We start from the raw sequence: 19,309 nt of genomic DNA on the forward strand, positions 1-19,309 counted from the left end.
TCATTGGATGACCTCCCAAATAAACTACTCAGCCATAGTCCTTATCTCAAGCTCTACTTTCAAAAGAATCCCCAACTGAGAAGTGATGCAGTCAGGGTTCAAATGGAAGCAGCGTCCATGCTTTTGATAAGAGTGTGTTGCCTCTTTAAAGCAGCAGCATGTGGTGCTGCACATATGGGATACTAAACATACGTCCAAAGCAATGAACAATGTACACAAAGCCACATGGAGAGATCTTATCCTTCTAGTGTTGAAGAAAACTGGGAAAAAGTGCAAAATATTTGTAGCAAAAACCTAGTTAAATCAACTACACACATATACACACGCCAACAACACTATATGTCCTACAAGGATATATTCATTCAAAGGCATATTGCTTATAAATTAGAAAGGTTTGCTCTGGCAGGAAGAGAGGAAAACGGAAGCAGAGATCAAGAATAAAAGAGATAAGGTAAATAAATGAGGGACCTTATAAAGAACAAAGACAGTAATTTTACTGCCATAAACTGAAAGTTGATTAACTCAGGTTTCTGAACCACAGTTCAAAACAAAGGGAACATATTGTCACTACCTTAAATAAAAAATGTTACTATCAATGGAAGTTATAAAAATAAATATATAGCTATGAACTTTAAAAAAACATTCATCTGTGGCCCTGGCCAGTTTCACTCAGGGAATAGAGAGTCAGACTGCAGACTGAAGGATCCTGGGTTCGATTCTGGTCAAGGGCACATGCCCAGGTTGTGGGCTCGATCCCCAATGTGGGGCGTGCAGGAAGCAGCCGATCAATGATTCTCTCTCATCATTGATGTTTCTCTCTCTCTCTCTCCCCCTTCCTCTCTGAAATCAATAAAAATGTATTTTTTAAAAAATTCATCTGTGTACTACCTAAACTCATTCTGAATACTACCAGGAGTATACACTCCACGCTTTGGGAAAAACTATTGTGACTATTCTGAGATAAGAATGATAGAGGGGATCTTTAAATATAAATATACTAGAGGCCCAGTGCACAAAATTTGTGCTTTGGGGGGGGGGGGGGGTCCCTCAGCCCAGTCTGCACCCTCTCCAATCTGGAACCCCTCAGGGGATATCCAACTGCCGACTGCTTCGGGACTAAACCGGCAGTCAGACATCCCTCTCACAATCTGGGACTGCTGGCTCCCAACTGCTCACCAGCCTGCCAGCCTGATCACCCCCTAACTACTCCCCTGCCAGCCTGATTGACACCTAACTGCTCCCCTGCCGGCCCGAACACCCCCAACTGCCCTCCCCTGCCGGCCTGGTCGCCCCCAACTGCCCTCCCCTGCAGGCCCGGTTGCCCCCAACTGCCCTCCCCTGTCGGCCTGGTCACCACCAACTGCCCTCCCCTGCAGGCCTGGTTGCCCCTAACTGCCCTCCCCTGCTGGCCTGGTCTCCCCCAACATTGACTGGCTGCCTCCTGCAAGCCCCCTACTGGGCGTCATGCCTGCAACCGGGCATCATGCCTGCAACCGGGCATGTGCCCTGACCAGGAATCAAACTGTAACCTCCTGGTACAGAGGTTGATGCTCAACCACTGAGCCACTCCATCTAGGCAGAGAATTTAACTGAATTTATTTAGAGAGGAAATAACTTTGATAATAGTTCAAAGCCCAATGTTCTCTTAACATGAATGCTTTCTTTTTTCCACAATGTAATGTGTTCTGGTTTTACACAATGTACAATTAGGGGGCAAACAGTGACTACTTTATTTTCAATATACAGTGTTGGGTTTTTTCTAAATATTTTAAAGTCCTAAGTCATGAATTGAGTTGAAAAAAACAAAAGCATCAAAACTAGCTAGTTTTATCCAAGGTAACTTATTAACTCACTATAAGGTATTTCTCTAAGGACAATACCATACTACGCTTATTTGTTAATGTGGAACTATCACATTTTATTTAATAAATTTCTCCACAAGCCGTATTCATTTACCAGTAACTCTATTAAAACAAGATACCATCCTTTATTAAGTGTCAGAATTACACCTGTAGAAATACTTTAAACATTAATGTCACTGACTCTTACATAGCATTTAAAACTATAGCAAAAGAGATAAATATGAACAGAAGAGTATTTTTCTATAATGTGCTCTTCTGTAAGAGACAATACTTGTCTTTTCTCATACTAGTCCCTTTCAATATGCTAAGGCTTGAAAAATAATGTATAAAAACATCTGTTGTATGTAAGAATTACTTATGTTTGCTATCAATGATGCTCAGCACTGTTCCTACTATCAAGATAAAAATATGAACATCATCACCTCTTCATAAATCGAGTCACAAATCAGTTTCTTCTGCCTTCACAGTATCTACTCCATTTAATCTTTCTTTTTTATTTCCATTACTAGAGGCCAGTGCACGAATTCGTGCATGGGTGGGGTCCAGCTGGCCCCCACCAATGGGGGCTGATTGAGGGTGGGGCCGGCCGGAGGGAGGGGCTGTGGGCAGTTGGCGGCCGACCGGGGGCGGGCTGGCCGGGGAGGGAGGGGTGCGATCAGGCTGGTTGGCTGCTGTAGTGTGCATCATAGCCACTGGTCTTTCTGGTCATTCTGCCATTGTGGTCACTGGGCTTTTATATATATAGACTAGGGGCCCGGTGCACGAAATTCATGCACGGGGTCGGGTGGGGGGGTCCCTCAGCCCAGCCTGCCCCCTCTCTCATACTGGGAGCCCTCAGGGGATGTCCTACTGACGGCTTAGGCCCGCTCTCTGCTCCCCTAGGGGAGTGGGGCTAAGCCGCAGTCTGGCCTCCCTTTACGGGAGGCGACCAGGCTGATCAGGGGAAGGCGCCAGCCCCATCACCCCGCTGCTGCAGCCACTGCCAGTCACGGCAGCCACCAAGGTGTTTTCATCAACACGGGCTCCATTCCCTTCACCATGAAAAAATGACAACTTTCTTTAGGCATTTTCAAGATGTGTCTTTCATAGGATATGACATTTCTTTATTATTTTTTTTATCCTCACCTGAGGATATGTTTCCATTGATTTTTAGAGAATGCGGAAGAGAAAGGGGAAGACAGAGAGAAACATCAAAGTGAGAGGAACACTCTGATTGGTTGTCTCCTGCATGAGCCCTGACCAGGGCCCCGGCCAGCGAGGAGCCTGCAACCTAGGTACATGCCGTTGGTCAGAATTGAACCCAGACCCTGTGGTCGGCAGGCTGAGGCATTATCCATTGAGCCAAACCTGCTAGGGCAGGATATGACATTTCTTAGCCCTCCAGCAATGGACCTTCATTTTTTTCTCCAGGAGTGAGGTGGAAAAACCCTACATCACCTTCTTGGATTCTTATTACCCAAGTTACTAAGAATATTACCAGTGGCGTACAGGGAGCTTAGCCAATGAGCAGTCAGAAAAGGTGTTTCCTCTGTAGTTCACACCAATCCCCCGGATCTGCCCCTGTCCAGACCTCAGGCCTCTGGCCAGGCGTTAAGCCTGGGCAGGGGACCCCTAGCCTGCTCCCATCGCAGGCTCCGCCCCTGCCCAGCCAGAGGGGCATTAGGCCTGGCAGGGGACCTCCAGCCTGCTCTGATCGCAGGCTCCGCCCCTGTCCAGGCCAGAGGGGTGTGAGGCCTAAGTAGGGGACCCCCAGCCCGCTCTGATCACCGGCTCCGCTCCTGTCCAGGCCTCAGGCCTCTGGCCGAGCCTTAGGCCTGGGCAGGGCCCCCCTCAGCTCTGATTGCAGGCTCAGGCCCTGCCCAGGAGCCCCCTGGCTCAGGCCCTTCCTAGGCTGCTCAGGGCCCACACGGGCCTTCCTCAGAGTGACCTGGGTGCCCTACGATGTTTCCAGGACCCAGGCCACCGGTGCCTGGTATGCAAATTAGCTGCCACCTTAGTTGGGTTAATTTGCATATTTGCTCCTGATTGGCTGATGGGTGTGGCTGGGGTCAATTTGCATGTTTCTCTTTTATTAGATTAGACTAGACTAGAGGCCTGGTGCACAAAATTTGTGCACTGGAGCGGCGGGGGGGGGGGGGGGGGGGATCCCTCTTGCATTCCAGGACCCCTCGCTCCTTACTGCCTGCCTGCTTGCTGCTCCTTAGCACTGCTGTGGAGGCAGGAGAGGCGCCTGCCACCACTGCTCTGCTCGCCAGCCATGAGCCTGGCTTCTGGGCGAGCAGCACTCTCTCTGTGGGAGCGCACTGACCACCAGGGGGCAGCTCCTGCATTAAGCGTCTGCCTCCTGGTGGTCAGTGTGCATCATAGTGACCGGCTGTTCCACTGTTCCGTCGATTTGCATATTAGGGTTTTATTATATAGGATTACCACTCTGGTAAATTCGAATTACCTCATGCCTATCTACTGCTATAGCTATCTGAGTTCCCCAACTCCTCACTCCACATCTCTAATGATGTATGTTCATACCTCACTGCTACAGTAAGTTGCCCAAAATGTAATTTTCTCTAAGTCGTACTTCCTACCCTTACCAAGACTTCTGCCACATGCCTACAGAAGTATTAGTTTTCTATTAGTCAGCTTTTCCAGAAATATCTTTTAATTCTTTCTTTACCTATCCAAATTCTACTGATTTTTCAAAGCCCAGCTCAAACAACCCCTCTAATTTCTACTTCTACTTCTCAGAGCTATAGAACCCTGACTAGAAAGTAATAATTTACTCTTTTGGCATTCATCGCTTTTATCTGGCAATGTTGGTTATCATTACTCATATTACATATATATACACACACTTTAATGATATGACTATAAACAGAGGATGGGACCATGTTCTTTTTTTCTGATTTTGTCTTTCTGACTTTCTGTTACTGTTTAACAGGGACAAAAAAAAAAAAAAAAGTAATATCTTGTAGAATAAAAATAAGTGCCTTAAATTAGAAGGAACATATTCTTACAGTCAAAGGAATTGAGATCAGAAGGAACCTTAGGGATGAACTAGCACTTGAGATTGATTTTTAAAAGTTATAGGTCTCCACAGCAGAGAAAAAGAGGAAAAGCATGCCAGGAAAAAAAATAACATGAATAGAAAGGAGAGAAAATATAGGACAATTTCAAATCATTGGCTGAAGTGCATTGTACATATAAGGGTAGACAAGAAGAAAATTAAACATCTGTTCAATAAGCAATGCTAAAGATTTTCATAATTTTAGGTATGTTGATCTTAATCAAGAGCCTCATTATTTTTTGCTTAAAACAATTAAGAGTATCATAATCATCTCCCTGCTTTGGGCATCTTCCCCTTCCAAACTATCATTCATATCACTGCCTGATTAATTTTGATGAAATATAATTATAATCCAAAACACCTGTTAAAAATTTTCAAAGATGGCCAACTACTCAAAAAATAAAACCTAAACTCCTAACCATGGCATTCAAAGTTATTCACAATCAACATCTTTCCAGCCTTGTACATCAAACCCTCTCTTATATAATGAATTCAACAAAATGTTTTCTTCTGTCTTTTATATATTCCACACATTTCAAACTTCCCCTGCTTATGTTGGGCTCTGTGCATGAAATTCCCTTGCCTCCCAGAAATCTTCTACTCAGTGGTCAAGATTCTACTCAAACGCCACTTCCTCCTTGCAGCTCCCCACTTCTCCCCCCGATAGTTTCTCCTCTAATATTGGTGGAGCCTTTCTATGTGATGCCACTACACTTTCCAATTTCATACAGCACTTTCCAAACTGCACTAGAATGAACTGTTTGCATACTCATCTCTAAACATATTCTTTGAGGCCCTGGCTAAGGAGCTCAGTTGGTTAGAGCAGCGGTCGCCAACTTTTTGGACCTCACGGACTACTAGCAGACCACTGGTTGGCGACCACTGCTCCAAAGGTTTCCTTAAACCAGCGGTTGCCAACCTTTCGGACCTCACGAACCACCAGTGGTCCACGGACTACCGGCTGGCGACCGCCAACGTTGCAGGTTCAATTGCTGGTCAGGACACATACAAGAATCAACCAAGAATGAATGCATAGTAAGTGGAACAACAAATCAGTGCTCTCTCCGTCCCTCTCTCAAAATAAATAAAAGCATATCCTTAGCTCTGGCCGGTTTTGCTCATTGGTTAGAGTGTCAGGCCGAAGGGTCACGGGTTCAATTCCCAGTCAAGGGCACATACCTTGATTGCAGGCTTGGTCCCTGGCCCCGGTCAGGGTGAATGTGGGAGGCAACCGATCAATGTGTCTCTTTCATATTGATGTTTCCTCTCTCTTTCCCTCTCTATTTCTCTCCCCCTCCTCGCCTCCCTCCCTTCTACTCTCTCTAAAAATCAATGGGAAATTATCCTCAGGTGAGGATTTTTTTTTAACGTGTATGTCTTATCTATTTTTTAAAATGTAGATCCCTGAAGAATTCAAACCTTTACCTGATAATTTGAGTCTCAAAATGAATTTGAAAATAATGAATATGATTTCTCTGTACATATTCTTTTAGAATTTCTTTCTCTTATCCCTGGTCTTATTACAGTTCCTACTTCTTTAAATTAAATACATTCTATCTCCAAAGATCTAATATTCTAAGATAATTTTATCCTAAAATCTAAATGTCTGAATGTTTCAGAAAACATTCATTTTAACATAATCTTCCATTCTGAACTCTGCTTAGTCATCTTTAGCGGGAATCTATACATATAAAAGGCTAAGTGACCAACCGTTCACCTGTCCGACCGACCGATACATATGATGTGCAATGACAATTTAAAAATAAACGTTGACTCGCACACGCGCGATATATATAAATCTCTCGCTGTTGCCAATCACGCACATGTTTTAATTTTATAATACTCTAAAAGCCTGGCACACAAAATTCATGCATGGGTATGGTCCCCAGGCCTGGTCTGCGATCAGAGCCATCTTCCCTGGCTGCCCATAGGCAGCCCCAACCCCTGCTGCCACCCCACCCTCAGATCCCCATTTTCCATTGGGTGATGGGAGCCTGCCGGCTGGGGGGAGTAACCAAGAGTTCAGCCATTTCTGCCTGCTCGCTGGACCTGCCCCTGCTGCGGGTTGCCCTCTGTGTGGGGGGCAACTGGTGGGGTGGGGGCCTTGGCCTGGCACCACCTGCATCCCCCGCCATCCACCCCTGGTTCTGTTTGCCATCAGGCGATAGGAGCCTGCTGGCTAAGAAAAGGGACCAAGAGGTAATCAGTGTGTCTCGTAGTGACTGGTTGAACGGTTGTTCTGGTCATTCTGCCATTAGGGTCAATTTGCATATTACCGTTTTATTATATAGGATGTTATATATACTATTTTGACATGTAATTTTTTGCAGTAATGTAATAACCACATAAATCTTTTTTCTAATTAATTTCCTTTCAATGTGCATGAATTTGTGCAATGGACCACTAGTCTATACTAATAATAGAGGAATATGCAATTTGTCTAGGATGCTGTCACATAACGACCAATCAGGACGGGGGCGGGGGCAGAGGCAGGGTTGCAGCGGAGAGTTCTCAGCAGGCCTGCGCCAGGGGTCTGAAGGGCACGGAGAGGAAGGGAGAGCAGATAGGCAGTTAGGGTGATCAGACCAGGAGGGGAGAGCAGATAGGCAATTAGGGGGATCAGGCCAGGAGGGGAGAGCAGATAGGCAGTTGGGGCGATCAGGCCTGGAGGGAAGAGCAGATAGGCAGTTAGGGGAATCAGGCCAGGAGGGGAGCACAGATAGGCAGTTAGGGCGATCAGGCCAGGAGGGGAGAGCAATTAGGGGGATCAGGCCAGCAGGGGAGAGCAGTTAGGGGATCAGGCCAGGAGGGGAAAGCAGTTAGGCAGTTAGGGGAATCAGGCCAGGAGGGGAGAGCAGTTAGGGCCATCAGGCTGGCAGGCAGTTGAGCGGTTAGGAGCCAGTGGTTCCGGATTGTGAGAGGGATCCCCAGATTGGAGAGGGTGCAGGCCGAGCTAAGGTACCCCCTCTCCCCAATGCACAAATTTCGTGCACCAGGAATCTAGTATATAATTATATACATAATTTAGTGCTTATTTTCTACAGTTAAAGAAAGTGTTATTAGTAATAAATAGTTTTTATTCCTGAAGAGGTTCAACATTATTAGGAGAGGAGAATATATTACAACTACTTATGATTCATAAGGAAGGTGATTAAAGAAAACAGTTAAAGGTATAGCAGTGATTTACAACTATTTTCAATTGTTAAAAAGTGATTAAGTTTCACATTATTCTAATTATTTTCTTAAAAGTCTTTTTCTTACCTCAGAGATGTACTAGAGATAAAACTGTGCTTCCAATTTTCTCCAAGCAGCTTTGACCTATGCTTCCATCTCATGAATTCCAAGACAGTATTAAACTGATGCATATTTTCATAAATCTGTTTAGGAAAAAAGAACTTATTTCAGACTGAAAAAACTTTTATTTGTCGAAACGACACACATAGAAACAATACTAAAAATTCATCATGTGTAAAACTATATACTTTCAATGTAAATTCAATGAAAAGTTCAACAGTATTTTAGAAACTTATCACTTTACCATTTCCCAACCTCTACCCAAAGAAGTGTCCCATTTTGAGTATTTTTATCTTTAAATAGACCCTGGCCAGATGGTTGGAGCGTTGTTCGGTACACCAAAAGGTCTCGGGTTCGATCCCTGGCGGGCGAGAACATGAGGCAACCGATAAATGCTTCTCTCACATCAATGTTTCTCATTCTCTCTCTTCCCCCCTGCTCTCTAAAATCAATAAAAATATATCCTTGAGTGAGAATTTAAAAGAACCATGTGTATTTAAAACAAAAAAAGTAATAGTTCTATGGAAAAAATTACGCACATGTAAAATTTCTGAAGTGGCTCAGGCCTTTGGAAAAAAAAATCATCTCAAATTGAAAAAACAGAATCAGCTAGAAGCAGCACCAACATTTATAATTCTACAACATTCAGATTCCTCCCTAGACAAAAATATATTTGAACACCTAGCTACTGCCCCTATTTTTTCACTTTTTTTCTTTTAATCCTCACCCGAGGATATTTTTTCCATTGATTTCTAGAGAGAGTGGAAGAGAGGGAGGAGGGGAAGAAAGAGAGAGAGACACATCGATTGCTTGCCTCCTGAACGCACCCCTACCAGGGCTGGGGAACCTGCAACCAAGGTACGTGACCTTCAGTCCCGTGGGCCTATGCTCTAACCACTAAGCAACCAGCCAGGGCCCTATTTTCACTCTTTACCACAGTTTCAGTAAGCACTTTTTTCATTTCGGTCAAACTTCCACCTAGAATATTAGGAATTGTGAGGGTTAAGAATTAATTGCACAGCGTGTCTAAATCACGGGATAGGTTTCAACTACGTGACTACCCTCCTGCATTAGTACACCCCTGCATTGAGAGACAATATTCATAAATCTAAACAATGGAAACAAAAATGTTAAAGATAGGTGTGCTGTTTCCTTAGAGATCTTAAAAATAGTTCCTTCAAATGTGTCTTTTAACTAAAACTTCAAACAGCAAATACTGTTTCATATTTAAAAAGTGAAAAGTTTAAGCTGTACGAACATTACCTATGCCCCATTGCAAGGTCAAAGTGCCTTTGTCTTCCAGTCCATTTAGAAGTATCATGTATGTCACACTGAGCTTTGGTAAGTAGTCTTGCCAATAATGACTAAATTCATGTAAATGGGCAATCTGAACCTGTCTCCATATCAGATAACAGCCTTTCTTACAGTCAAGCATCGCCCCTCAGCAGGAAGGCTGCCGCAGAGCTGTGCAAATCTTACCGGTGGACAGACTCCCGGGAAAGCAATCAGGAATGCTTTGCCTGCGTTCAGGAGCCTTAACAGTCTTCTCAATGCACTAGTTAGCTACAACTTAACCAGGTCCGTAACATTTTTCTGGGTAAGACTCCAACCATCACTCAGAAAAATGACCCAGGGCTGGAATGGAGACTTGGTGTTAAGGTCTTTTACATTATTTTTTTCTGAGACATTCAGTCTTAAAATGTTCCCTTATACTAAAAATAAATAAATACATTGTGTTTCCATTTTAGAAATGGCATAAAGATTTTCCTCCAAACTCACTCTTTGCTAACAACTCCATTCTTCCCTAAGGGTGTGTATGGGAAAAGAGAGTGGAGCAGATGAACCTATTCTCATAAAGGTTAAAACAGTCCATTAAAGTGACTATGTTTAAAAATATATGGACTGATTCTAATTCCACCAGATATTTCCAATGGATCAAATAATAAATAAAATGAACATGCAAACCACTTACCAATCACTGTTTATTACAGCACTATTTATTACAACACAGTTTCCTTGGTGTGAAAAAAAGTTTAAAGCTTAACTTTAAAAAGGGAGGAGGGGAAGAAAGAGAGAGACACATCGATCGGTTGCCCGGGGCTGGAATGGAGACTTGGTGTTGAAGGTTAAAAAGTCTATAATAAAGGGAAATATATTGTCTTCAAAGTCCAAGATCCTGAATCATCTATCCTCCCTCCATTCTCTTACATGTACAAATCTATGACAAAACATAAACTTCAGAAAACTTTTCCTAAGGGCTGTTTCAGACCAGCTAAGTCACATTGGACTCCTTTACTAAGAGGTAAATAAAGGCAATTAAAATGACAGAGTGTGCTTCACAGAAGGTACAGATCTGCAAATCCCTTTTTGCAAACCAGAAATTCTGTGAATGAAGAAAAGCTTTCCCTACTTTGCAGTACAGTGCTACAGTCCTATAAACCGAGGTGTAAACACGCACATGTGCAGAAATGAGATTTACATGGGCAAAATGTCCCCAACAACTTTAATCACTTAGCTTTCAAGGTAATTTACCACAAGCTTTCAGCATGATGAACTTGTGTTTAACAACCCTAAGACATCCAGTCAAGACCGAACACTAAAGCTAGTATAAGTAATACAATTTTCATTGAAGATTTAATGTCTAAAATTTCAAGCCTTTTAAGTTCTAGGGAACACATTAAGGAAAAGGTAATTCTTTTAAAAACACATCAGAGCTTCTTAATGACTCAGAATTCATGAAAATTAAACCTTTCCAGATATATAGTCTAATATTTTGCAATACAAAGCTAACATTAGAATTTTTACTCAGTGAGCATCTGCAAACAAATGGGGAAAGTTCATTTAACTCACATTGCCTTTACAAAATATCTTCTTTTGCCATCAAAATGTACACATCCTTTTTGGTTCTCCAAATTATTAAAGTGGTTAAATCTTAAACCACTGAGGTGATTTAAAAATCACCTCACAGGATGCTTTAAAGAGCCCATCAGTGACAGACATCAATTGTAGAGAGTATAGCTATCTTTAGCTCTGAAGTGTTACAACATCACCCATTAACTTCTATATTAACAAGATTTACTTTCTAGAAAATAATAGCATAACTATGCTTTTGATAAATATACTAAGTCTAAGAAAACTTTAAGATGATTTTTGATTTTGTACTAGATGTCAAAAAATAGATTTCTTAGTATTCACAAAATCAGCAATATTGACTATACATTTTTCCTTCCACCACTCCAAATCCCATCTGCCTCATCTTCATTTTCCTTCTCTTAGCACCCATAAGAAGCACCCCACACTTACTGCACAAATACTGTTGTAAACACTACAGCTGCATTTACAGAACCATTAAAAAAAAAATAAGAACTGGCCCTGGCCAGCTAGCTCTGTTGGTTAGAACATTGTCCTGATACGCCAAGGTTGTGGGTTCAATCCCAGATCAGGGCACATACAAGAATCAATCAATGAATGCATAAATAAATAAGTGGAACATCAAACCCCTCCCTTGCCCCCCACCCTCTGGTCCCTCTTTCTTTCATTCTCTAAAAAAAAAAAAAGCAATCAATAAAAATAAATAAGAACCAAATTACCAAATAATATTTTACAAAACATTTCATTTGGCTCTTAAACTAAAGGTATTACTGTTAAAACCTTTGGTACATTAAATGGAAAATTAAAACATTATGCTTCAGAAACACATAGTACAGTTTTGTAAGTAACTTGAATAATTTCATTTAGGTTAATTTATCATGCACTTTTTTCTTTGTAAAGATTTTTTATTGATTTTTAGAGAGGGAGAAAGAAAAACATCAAGAGCGAGAAACATAGATTGAATGCCTCCTACATGCCCCTAGGGCAGTGGTCGGCAAACTGTGGCTCGGCAAACCGAGGCTCGCGAGCCACATGGGGCTGTTTGGCCCCTTGAGTGTGGCTCTTGCACAAAATACTGGCTCTTCCACAAAATACCGACTTCTGCGCATGGGCCACAAAGTTTCAATAACACTGTACATGCACACCCGCACGTGGTATTTTGTGGAAGAGCCACACAGAAGGTGCCAAAGAGCCGCATGTGGCTCTCGAGCCGCGGTTTGCCGACCACGGCCCTAGGGGGATCAAGCCCACAATCCCCAGCATGTGCCCGGATAAGGAACCGTCAACTTTTCAGTACACGGGATGACACTCAACCAACCAAGTCACACCAGCCAGGGCTCTCATGCACGTCTATAATAAAGCATGTGGCCACAGAACACAGAAGGGAAGGTCAGCTTAAGAACGACTGTGTCTGAAATATCCCAAAAGATTCTTTTATTAATTAAATATAAGCTTGAGTTTGAAACTCAAGATTTTTCTCACAAAACCAAAGATATAAACAATGGTATTAAACCCATAATACAAATTAACTTTAGTGCACAATTCTATCAAAACACTCTTCTGTTAAGCGTATTTCCAAACCATACTGTAAGTTTCTTACTGCTGTATCCTAGAATCTAACACAGTAGATGACACAGAGGATTTCAACAATACTCGCAGATTTGTTTTGAATAACAACAACTCAACGATATGAAACTGAGTAGTCTAGAAAACCTTACCTATCTGAACTATAGCAGAGAACCAAAAAGCAAAGCAAGCGGGAAAAGATAAGAAAAAATTGCTAACACTGAGGTTATAACACTCTGGTCTAAGTCAGTTGTGGCACTTTCCATTCCCCTTGCCAATGAGCGGTTTAGCAATACACATCTTATGCAATTCTGGCCAGTAAGACAAGAGACTTAAGTTTACTGGGAGCTTCTGGGAAAGGTTTTCCTGGCTGATGAAAAAAAAGACACCCAGATGAAAACATCCATTTTTTTCTGAGCAACTGTGGGTTTGAATTTTTCAAGCAGAACTATGACAGCTATCTTAGGACCATGAGGGAGGAAGCAGCCTCGGAGGCCAACCCAGCAGACACAGGGGCAGCACTGAGAGATGGAAAGAATCAGGTCCTTAGTGATGTTCTTATGCTCAGACAGATTAATCCTTGAACCATTTTATTAACTTGGATTATTATATTATATTATATTAATTATGTTATATTATATTAATTATATTATGTTATGTTATGTTATGTTATATTATATTATATTATATTATATTATATTATATTATATTATACTAGAGGCCCGGTGCACAAAAATTTGTGCACTGCCTGTGCCCTCTCGCAGTCTGGGACCCCTCAGGGGATGACCACTTGCTGGTTTAGGCCTGCTCCCCGGGGGATTGGGCCTAAGATGGCAATCAGACATCCCACTGGCAGCCCGGCAGCCCAGCAACCCTCGGGGGATGTCAACTTGCTAGCGGGGACCAGGCCTAAGCTGCAGTCAGACATCCTTAGCGCTGCTGAGGAGGCGGGAGAGGCTCCCACCACCACCACTGTACTGGCAGCCGTCAGCCTGGCTTGTGGCTGAGCAGAGCTCCCCATGTGAGAGCGCCCTGATCACCAGAGGGCAGCTCCTGCATTGAGCGTCTGCCCCCTGGTGGTCAGTGTGTGTCACAGTGACCAGTCATTCCCAGTCCTTCTGCTGTTAGGATCAGTTTGCATATTACCCTTTTACTATATAGGATAGAGGCCTGGTGCACGGGTGGGGGCCGGCTGATTTGCCCTGAAGGGTGTCCCGGATCAGGGTGGGGGTCCTGCTTGGGTGCCTGGCCAGCCTGGATGAGGGGATGATGGCTGTTTGCAGCTGGTCGCACCCCCTTCAGGGTGGGGGTCCCCACTGGGGTGCCTGGCCAGTCTAGGTGAGGGGCTGAGGGCCGTTTTCAGGCTGGCAGGTGACTGAAGCTCCCAACCTCTCCTTTTTTTCTTTTTTTTTTTTATTCTGGGATTTATTTACCTTCTATAGCTGTCACTGGAGCTGAGAGCCGGCTTTAGCTCTGAGGCCCGGCTCGAGCTCTGAGATCTCGGCTGCTGAAAGCAGGTATCTGGGGTTTGTTTAGCTTCTATAATTGAAACACTGGTGCAACTCCAGCTCCGAGGCTGGCTGGCTGAAAGCAGGTATCTGGGGTTTGTTTAGCTTCTATAATTGCAACATAGCTGCTTAGAGTGCAGCTCAGAGCCCAGCGCGGCAGGCGGGGAACCTTGGCTTCCTCCATCGCCGGGGCAACCAAGCCTCATGTTTGCTTCAGCTGCGTGGCTGCCGGCCACCATCTTGGTTGGCAGTTAATTTGCATATCGCCCCGATTAGCCAATGGGAAGCGTGTCGAGGGTATGGTTAATTACCCTATTTGTCTATTAGATAGGATTATATTATACTAGAGGCCTATTGCACGAAAAGATTCGTGCAATAAGCTTTCCCTTCCCCTGGCTGCTGGCACCGGTTTTCCTCCGGCACCCGGGACCCAGGCCTTCGCTCTGGCCAGAGCCACCTTCAAGCCTTCGCTGCCCCGCCCGGCCGCCCCGGGTCGGGTCGCACACGGGACGCCCGCCGTCCCAGGTCGCAGATAGCAGGCCCGGATGGCGGCAGGGCAGGCAGGATGGTGCTGTCCCACCCTGCCTGCAGTATGCAAATTAGCCACCATCTTTGTTGGCAGTTAGTTTGCATATCGTGCTGATTAGCCAATGGGAAGCGTAGCAAAGGTACAGTCAATTACCATGTTTGTCTATTATTAGATAGGATTATATTAACTATATTATATTAGAGGCCCAGTGCACAAAATTTGTGCACGAATAGGGTCCCTAGGCCTGGCTGGCGATCAGGGTCGATTTGCGGGGTGACTGGCAGGCCCCCACTGGCACCCGACTTGGCCGGCCTGGCACCACCTGCTCACCAGCCCTGCCCCCCGCCGCCACTGCTGTGGGTTGCCTCCCTCTGCGGGGCGACCAGCAGAGCGATTGGGGGGGGGGGGGGGGAGGCACTCGCACCCACCTTGACTGGCCTGGGACCTGCAGGCTGGGGGCAGCTCCTGCGTTGAGAGTCTGCCCCCTGGTGGTCAGTGAGCATCATATCAACTGGTCGTTCAGCTGGTCATTCCATGGTTCGGTCTATTTGCATATTAGGCTTTTATTATATAGGATTATATCCTTCACTGTTTAAATAGTTTTCAATTATCAATAGTGACCCCATGGACGTAGTTAAGCACAAATACACCATTTATTTTCATGAACTCAACTGCTATCTACACAATGACTACTCCCCTAAATTTGTATCTCAATCCAGATCCTTCTTTTGAACTAGATACATATTTCCAAACTACCAAACAGTTATATTAAATATATTTTTCCAGTAGCACATCAAGACAACAGGATTAATATAAAAGCCGTCACAAAAAGTGTTTATGCCTCTGTATTCCGTTTTCTAATGGCAGTACCATCTACCCAACTGTCAAAGTTTGAAATCTTGGGATCACTAGCCCTACCTCTACCTCCGTCTGCTCTACTAAGTGTTGCTTATTCTAATTCTGATCTACCTCTAAAACCTGTCTCCCTCATCTCTATACACATGTAGTGCAGACACTCATCTGCATGCAGCCTGCCTCCACTCTTACCACCTTCACTGTACCAGTGTTTCTAAAATACAACTGTGCCTCATGAAAAAAATTATACACATAATAAGTCGTTAGGGAAATACAAATTAAAACTATAATGAGATACCACTACCTACCCATCAGAATGGTCAAAATAAAAAAGACAGACAATACCAAATGGCGGAGAGGATGTGGAGAAACGAGCTCTCACACACTGCTGTGAAATGATGCCATCACTTTAGATAACAGTTTGACAATTTCTTAAAAAGTTAAATATAAACAAATCATATGATCACAAATTCCCTCTATAATAACCCAAGAGAAATAAAAATATGTATATATACAAAGACTTCTTTACAAACATTCTCAACATTATTCATAAGAGTCCCAACTGGACACAATCCAAAACAAAGTGAGGCATAATCACACAGTGGAATACTATCAGGTAATAAAAAGGAACAAAATACTGATACATGCTATAACATAAACGCATCCTAAAAACATGCTAAGTAAAAAAAGATAGACACAAAATATTACGTTATAGTTATTACAGCAGGTGCTCTAATTAACACCATTTCATTATAATGTTGATAAGATGCCACAGGAACCTAATTCTTGTTTATATCAATTAGTCTATAGTAAAACTGGTTTCATTATACCTATAGACTTGTAATGACATTAAGTGAGAACTGATTGTAAATGAAATGTTCAGAGAAGGGCAAATTTAGAGAGAAAGAAATCAAAGCAGTGGTTGTCTAGAATAAGGTGAGAAGTGGGAAATTTTGGACAGTGATTGAAATATTCCAAAATATTCACAGAACAACTTTAAGAATTTACTAAAAATAAAAAAATACAGGTTAAAATTTTAATGATTTTCACACATGTACAAAATGCAGTCCAAATTCTTTAGGAGGGCATTCATAGATTGCTGCTTTTAATCTATTTAATTTGCTTTATTTTCTGCTTCAATCTCTGCCCAAAAGCCTCCCGCTGGCCATATGAAACTATTTCCTATTTCTTAAACGTGCCAGGCTATTTCAAGTTTCTACCTTTCTTCAAACTTGCCTAATTAAAAAGTCAAACTGTTCTTATGCCAAATGAATTTCACTTGTGTTTTAAGCACAGTCCAGTGACCAGCATATAAAAGGCAATCTATATATTTTCAAATAAGTGATTAAGAATGACAGTCAAGAGAAAAATCCTAAAATAGGTAAAATGGGCTCTGTACCACAAAGACATGTGTATAAGGATGTTATATAAGAATGAAAAATAGGGAGTCACTAATGTCACCTAAATGTTTATTAGTGTAGGATCAGTTAACAATCACACTGAAAACCATACAGTCATTAGAAAGAATGAGATATACCTTATTTATCTGTACTGACATAGAAAGATATCCCAAATACCCTTAAGTTTAAAAGAAGTATAAAATAAGTCACACTGAGAGGGTTAACTTGACACGCAGGCAGACAGGGCAGGGGTCCAGTGGAAAACAAAGGTGAGTGGAACATAGGCAGGGGCAGACATGGCAGTTTGAGCAGCCTAATCACAGAAACCAACCAAGCAGAAATGATAAAATGTTTCTGGACTCAAAGCAGGAGGCATGGGAAACCAAGGGAGCGTCTACAGCAACAAGGTGTACAAACGCATAGAAACAGAAAGTTCAGCATAGGAACTGAAAAAGAACACATAGAAACAGGGAAAGTTCAGGTCTGCTGCTAGGTAAGAACAACTGAGAGAATCAATCAGGTGACGACAAGAATCCTATATAATAATAGGCTAACATGCAAATCAACCGAATGGCGGAATGACCAGTTGCTACGACATGCACTGACCACCCAGGGGCAGACACTCAACGCAGGAGCTGCCCCCTGGTGGTCAGTGTGCTCCCACAGGGGGAGCACCACGCAGCCAGAAGCCAGGCTCACAGCTGGCAAGCACAGTGGTGGAGGCAGGAGAGCTAAGGATGACTGACTGACCGCTAAGCCATCAGTTGGACATCCCCTGAGGGGTCCCGGACTGCAAGAGGGCGCAGGCCAAACTGAGGGAACCGCCCCCCTACTGCCCCCCCCGAGTACACAAATTTCGTGCACCGGGCCTCTAGTAGCTATAGAAGCAGGCTTGTAGCAAATATATACCCCTGAATTACAAGGCTTTAGGGGGCAGCCTATTATTGGGCCCCTCTCCCCTTGAGGGGAGTCTGAATCTGCTTGTAATAAATTGTCCATACTTTTGCTTAAATCTTCTGGTCTGTGGAGCTCATTATTTGGCATTGCGAGACAAAAACCTCAGCTCACCATTCCAATTATCAACTCCTCCATTATTAAAAGAAAATTTGTACACATACAAGAAGTGTTATGTGTGTGAGTAACATATGTGAGGAAGTTGAAGGGCTAAAAGGATACACGCAAATTGTTGTGAGTGTAGGCAAAAAAGTGGGAACAACCTAAATGTCCCTCAACTGATGAATGGTGGTATATCCAACCAATGGAATATCACTCAGCCAGAAAAATAAATGAAGCCATAGAAAGAATCAATTCTGATACAACATGGATGAAATCTGAAAATATTAAGCTAAGTGAAAGAAGCCAGATGCAAAAGGCCACATATTAAATGATCCCACTGACATGAAATACTCAGAATATGTAATTCCATAGAAAGAAAATAGATTAATGGTTATCTGGGACTGTGGGTAGAGAGTGGTAATGGAAAAAAACACTCAAGGAGTAATCCATAAAGGGGGGGGAAAAAGGTAAATTAGACTTTCATCAAAATTCAAAATGTTTGCTCTGTAAAAGACCCTGTAAAGAAGATGAAATAACAAGGTACAGACTGAGAAAACATATTTGCAACCATATGTTTGACGAAAGACTCATCTAGAAAATATAAGAAATCTTAGAACTCAAAAATTTTTAAAAATCACATAGAAAATGTACAAAGAATATGAAGAGCTCTTTCAGTGAAGAAAATACTTGGATGACAAATAAGCACATGAAAATATATGGCCAACAACATTAGCCATCAGGGAAATGCAAACGAAGACCATGCTGAGATATCCCTACCTACCTATGGAACAGCTAAAATAAAAAGTGACAGTTCCCCGTTTTGGCAAGAATGAGAAGATAACAAATCTCTCACACAGCTTGTGAGAATGTAAAATAGCACGCCCATTTTGGAAAATGGTTTGGAAGTTTCTTTAAAAACTAAATATACGGCCCAACCAGTGTGGCTCAATGGTTGAGCATCGACCTATGAACCAGGAGGTCAGGGTTTGATTCCCCATCAGGGCACATGCCCGGGTTGCAGGCTCGATCCCCAGTCTGGGACTTGTAGGAGCAGCCAATGATTCTCTCTCATCATTGATGTTTCTCTCTCTCTCTCTCTCTCTCTCTCTCTCTCCCTCCCTCCCTCCCTTCCACTCTGAAATAAATTTTAAAAAATTTAAATAATGTGTATTTAAACAAACAAACGAACAAGCAAAACTAAATATACACTTATAGGTTACCAACTATACTCTTGGGTCCCTGTTTCAAAGAACTGAACATGATTATTCACAGCAGCTTTTTAAACTAGAGGCCCAGTGCACAAAATT

The 19,309-nt window shown here is 42.9% G+C and overlaps 1 protein-coding gene across 6 annotated transcripts in view; it reads right to left on the reverse strand.

Moving 5' to 3' along the window:
• Positions 1–19,309, reverse strand: part of BMPR1A (bone morphogenetic protein receptor type 1A) — a 188,147-nt gene that overhangs the window by 79,658 nt on the left and 89,180 nt on the right. For 5 of the 6 annotated variants that reach the window (XM_070433202.1, XM_070433206.1, XM_070433201.1 and 2 more), the window contains exon 2: positions 8,185–8,300. The exons of the other annotated variant lie outside the window; for it this stretch is intronic. The gene's annotated coding sequence lies outside the window, so the exon portion shown is untranslated. The remainder of the gene's footprint in view (positions 1–8,184; positions 8,301–19,309) is intronic. 6 annotated transcript variants of the gene reach the window in all.

The sequence above is a fragment of the Myotis yumanensis genome, unplaced genomic scaffold, assembly GCF_028538775.1.
Source record: "Myotis yumanensis isolate MYYU_CA2020_CCGP unplaced genomic scaffold, mMyoYum1.0.hap1 SCAF_13, whole genome shotgun sequence".
Classification (NCBI taxonomy): domain Eukaryota; kingdom Metazoa; phylum Chordata; class Mammalia; order Chiroptera; family Vespertilionidae; genus Myotis; species Myotis yumanensis.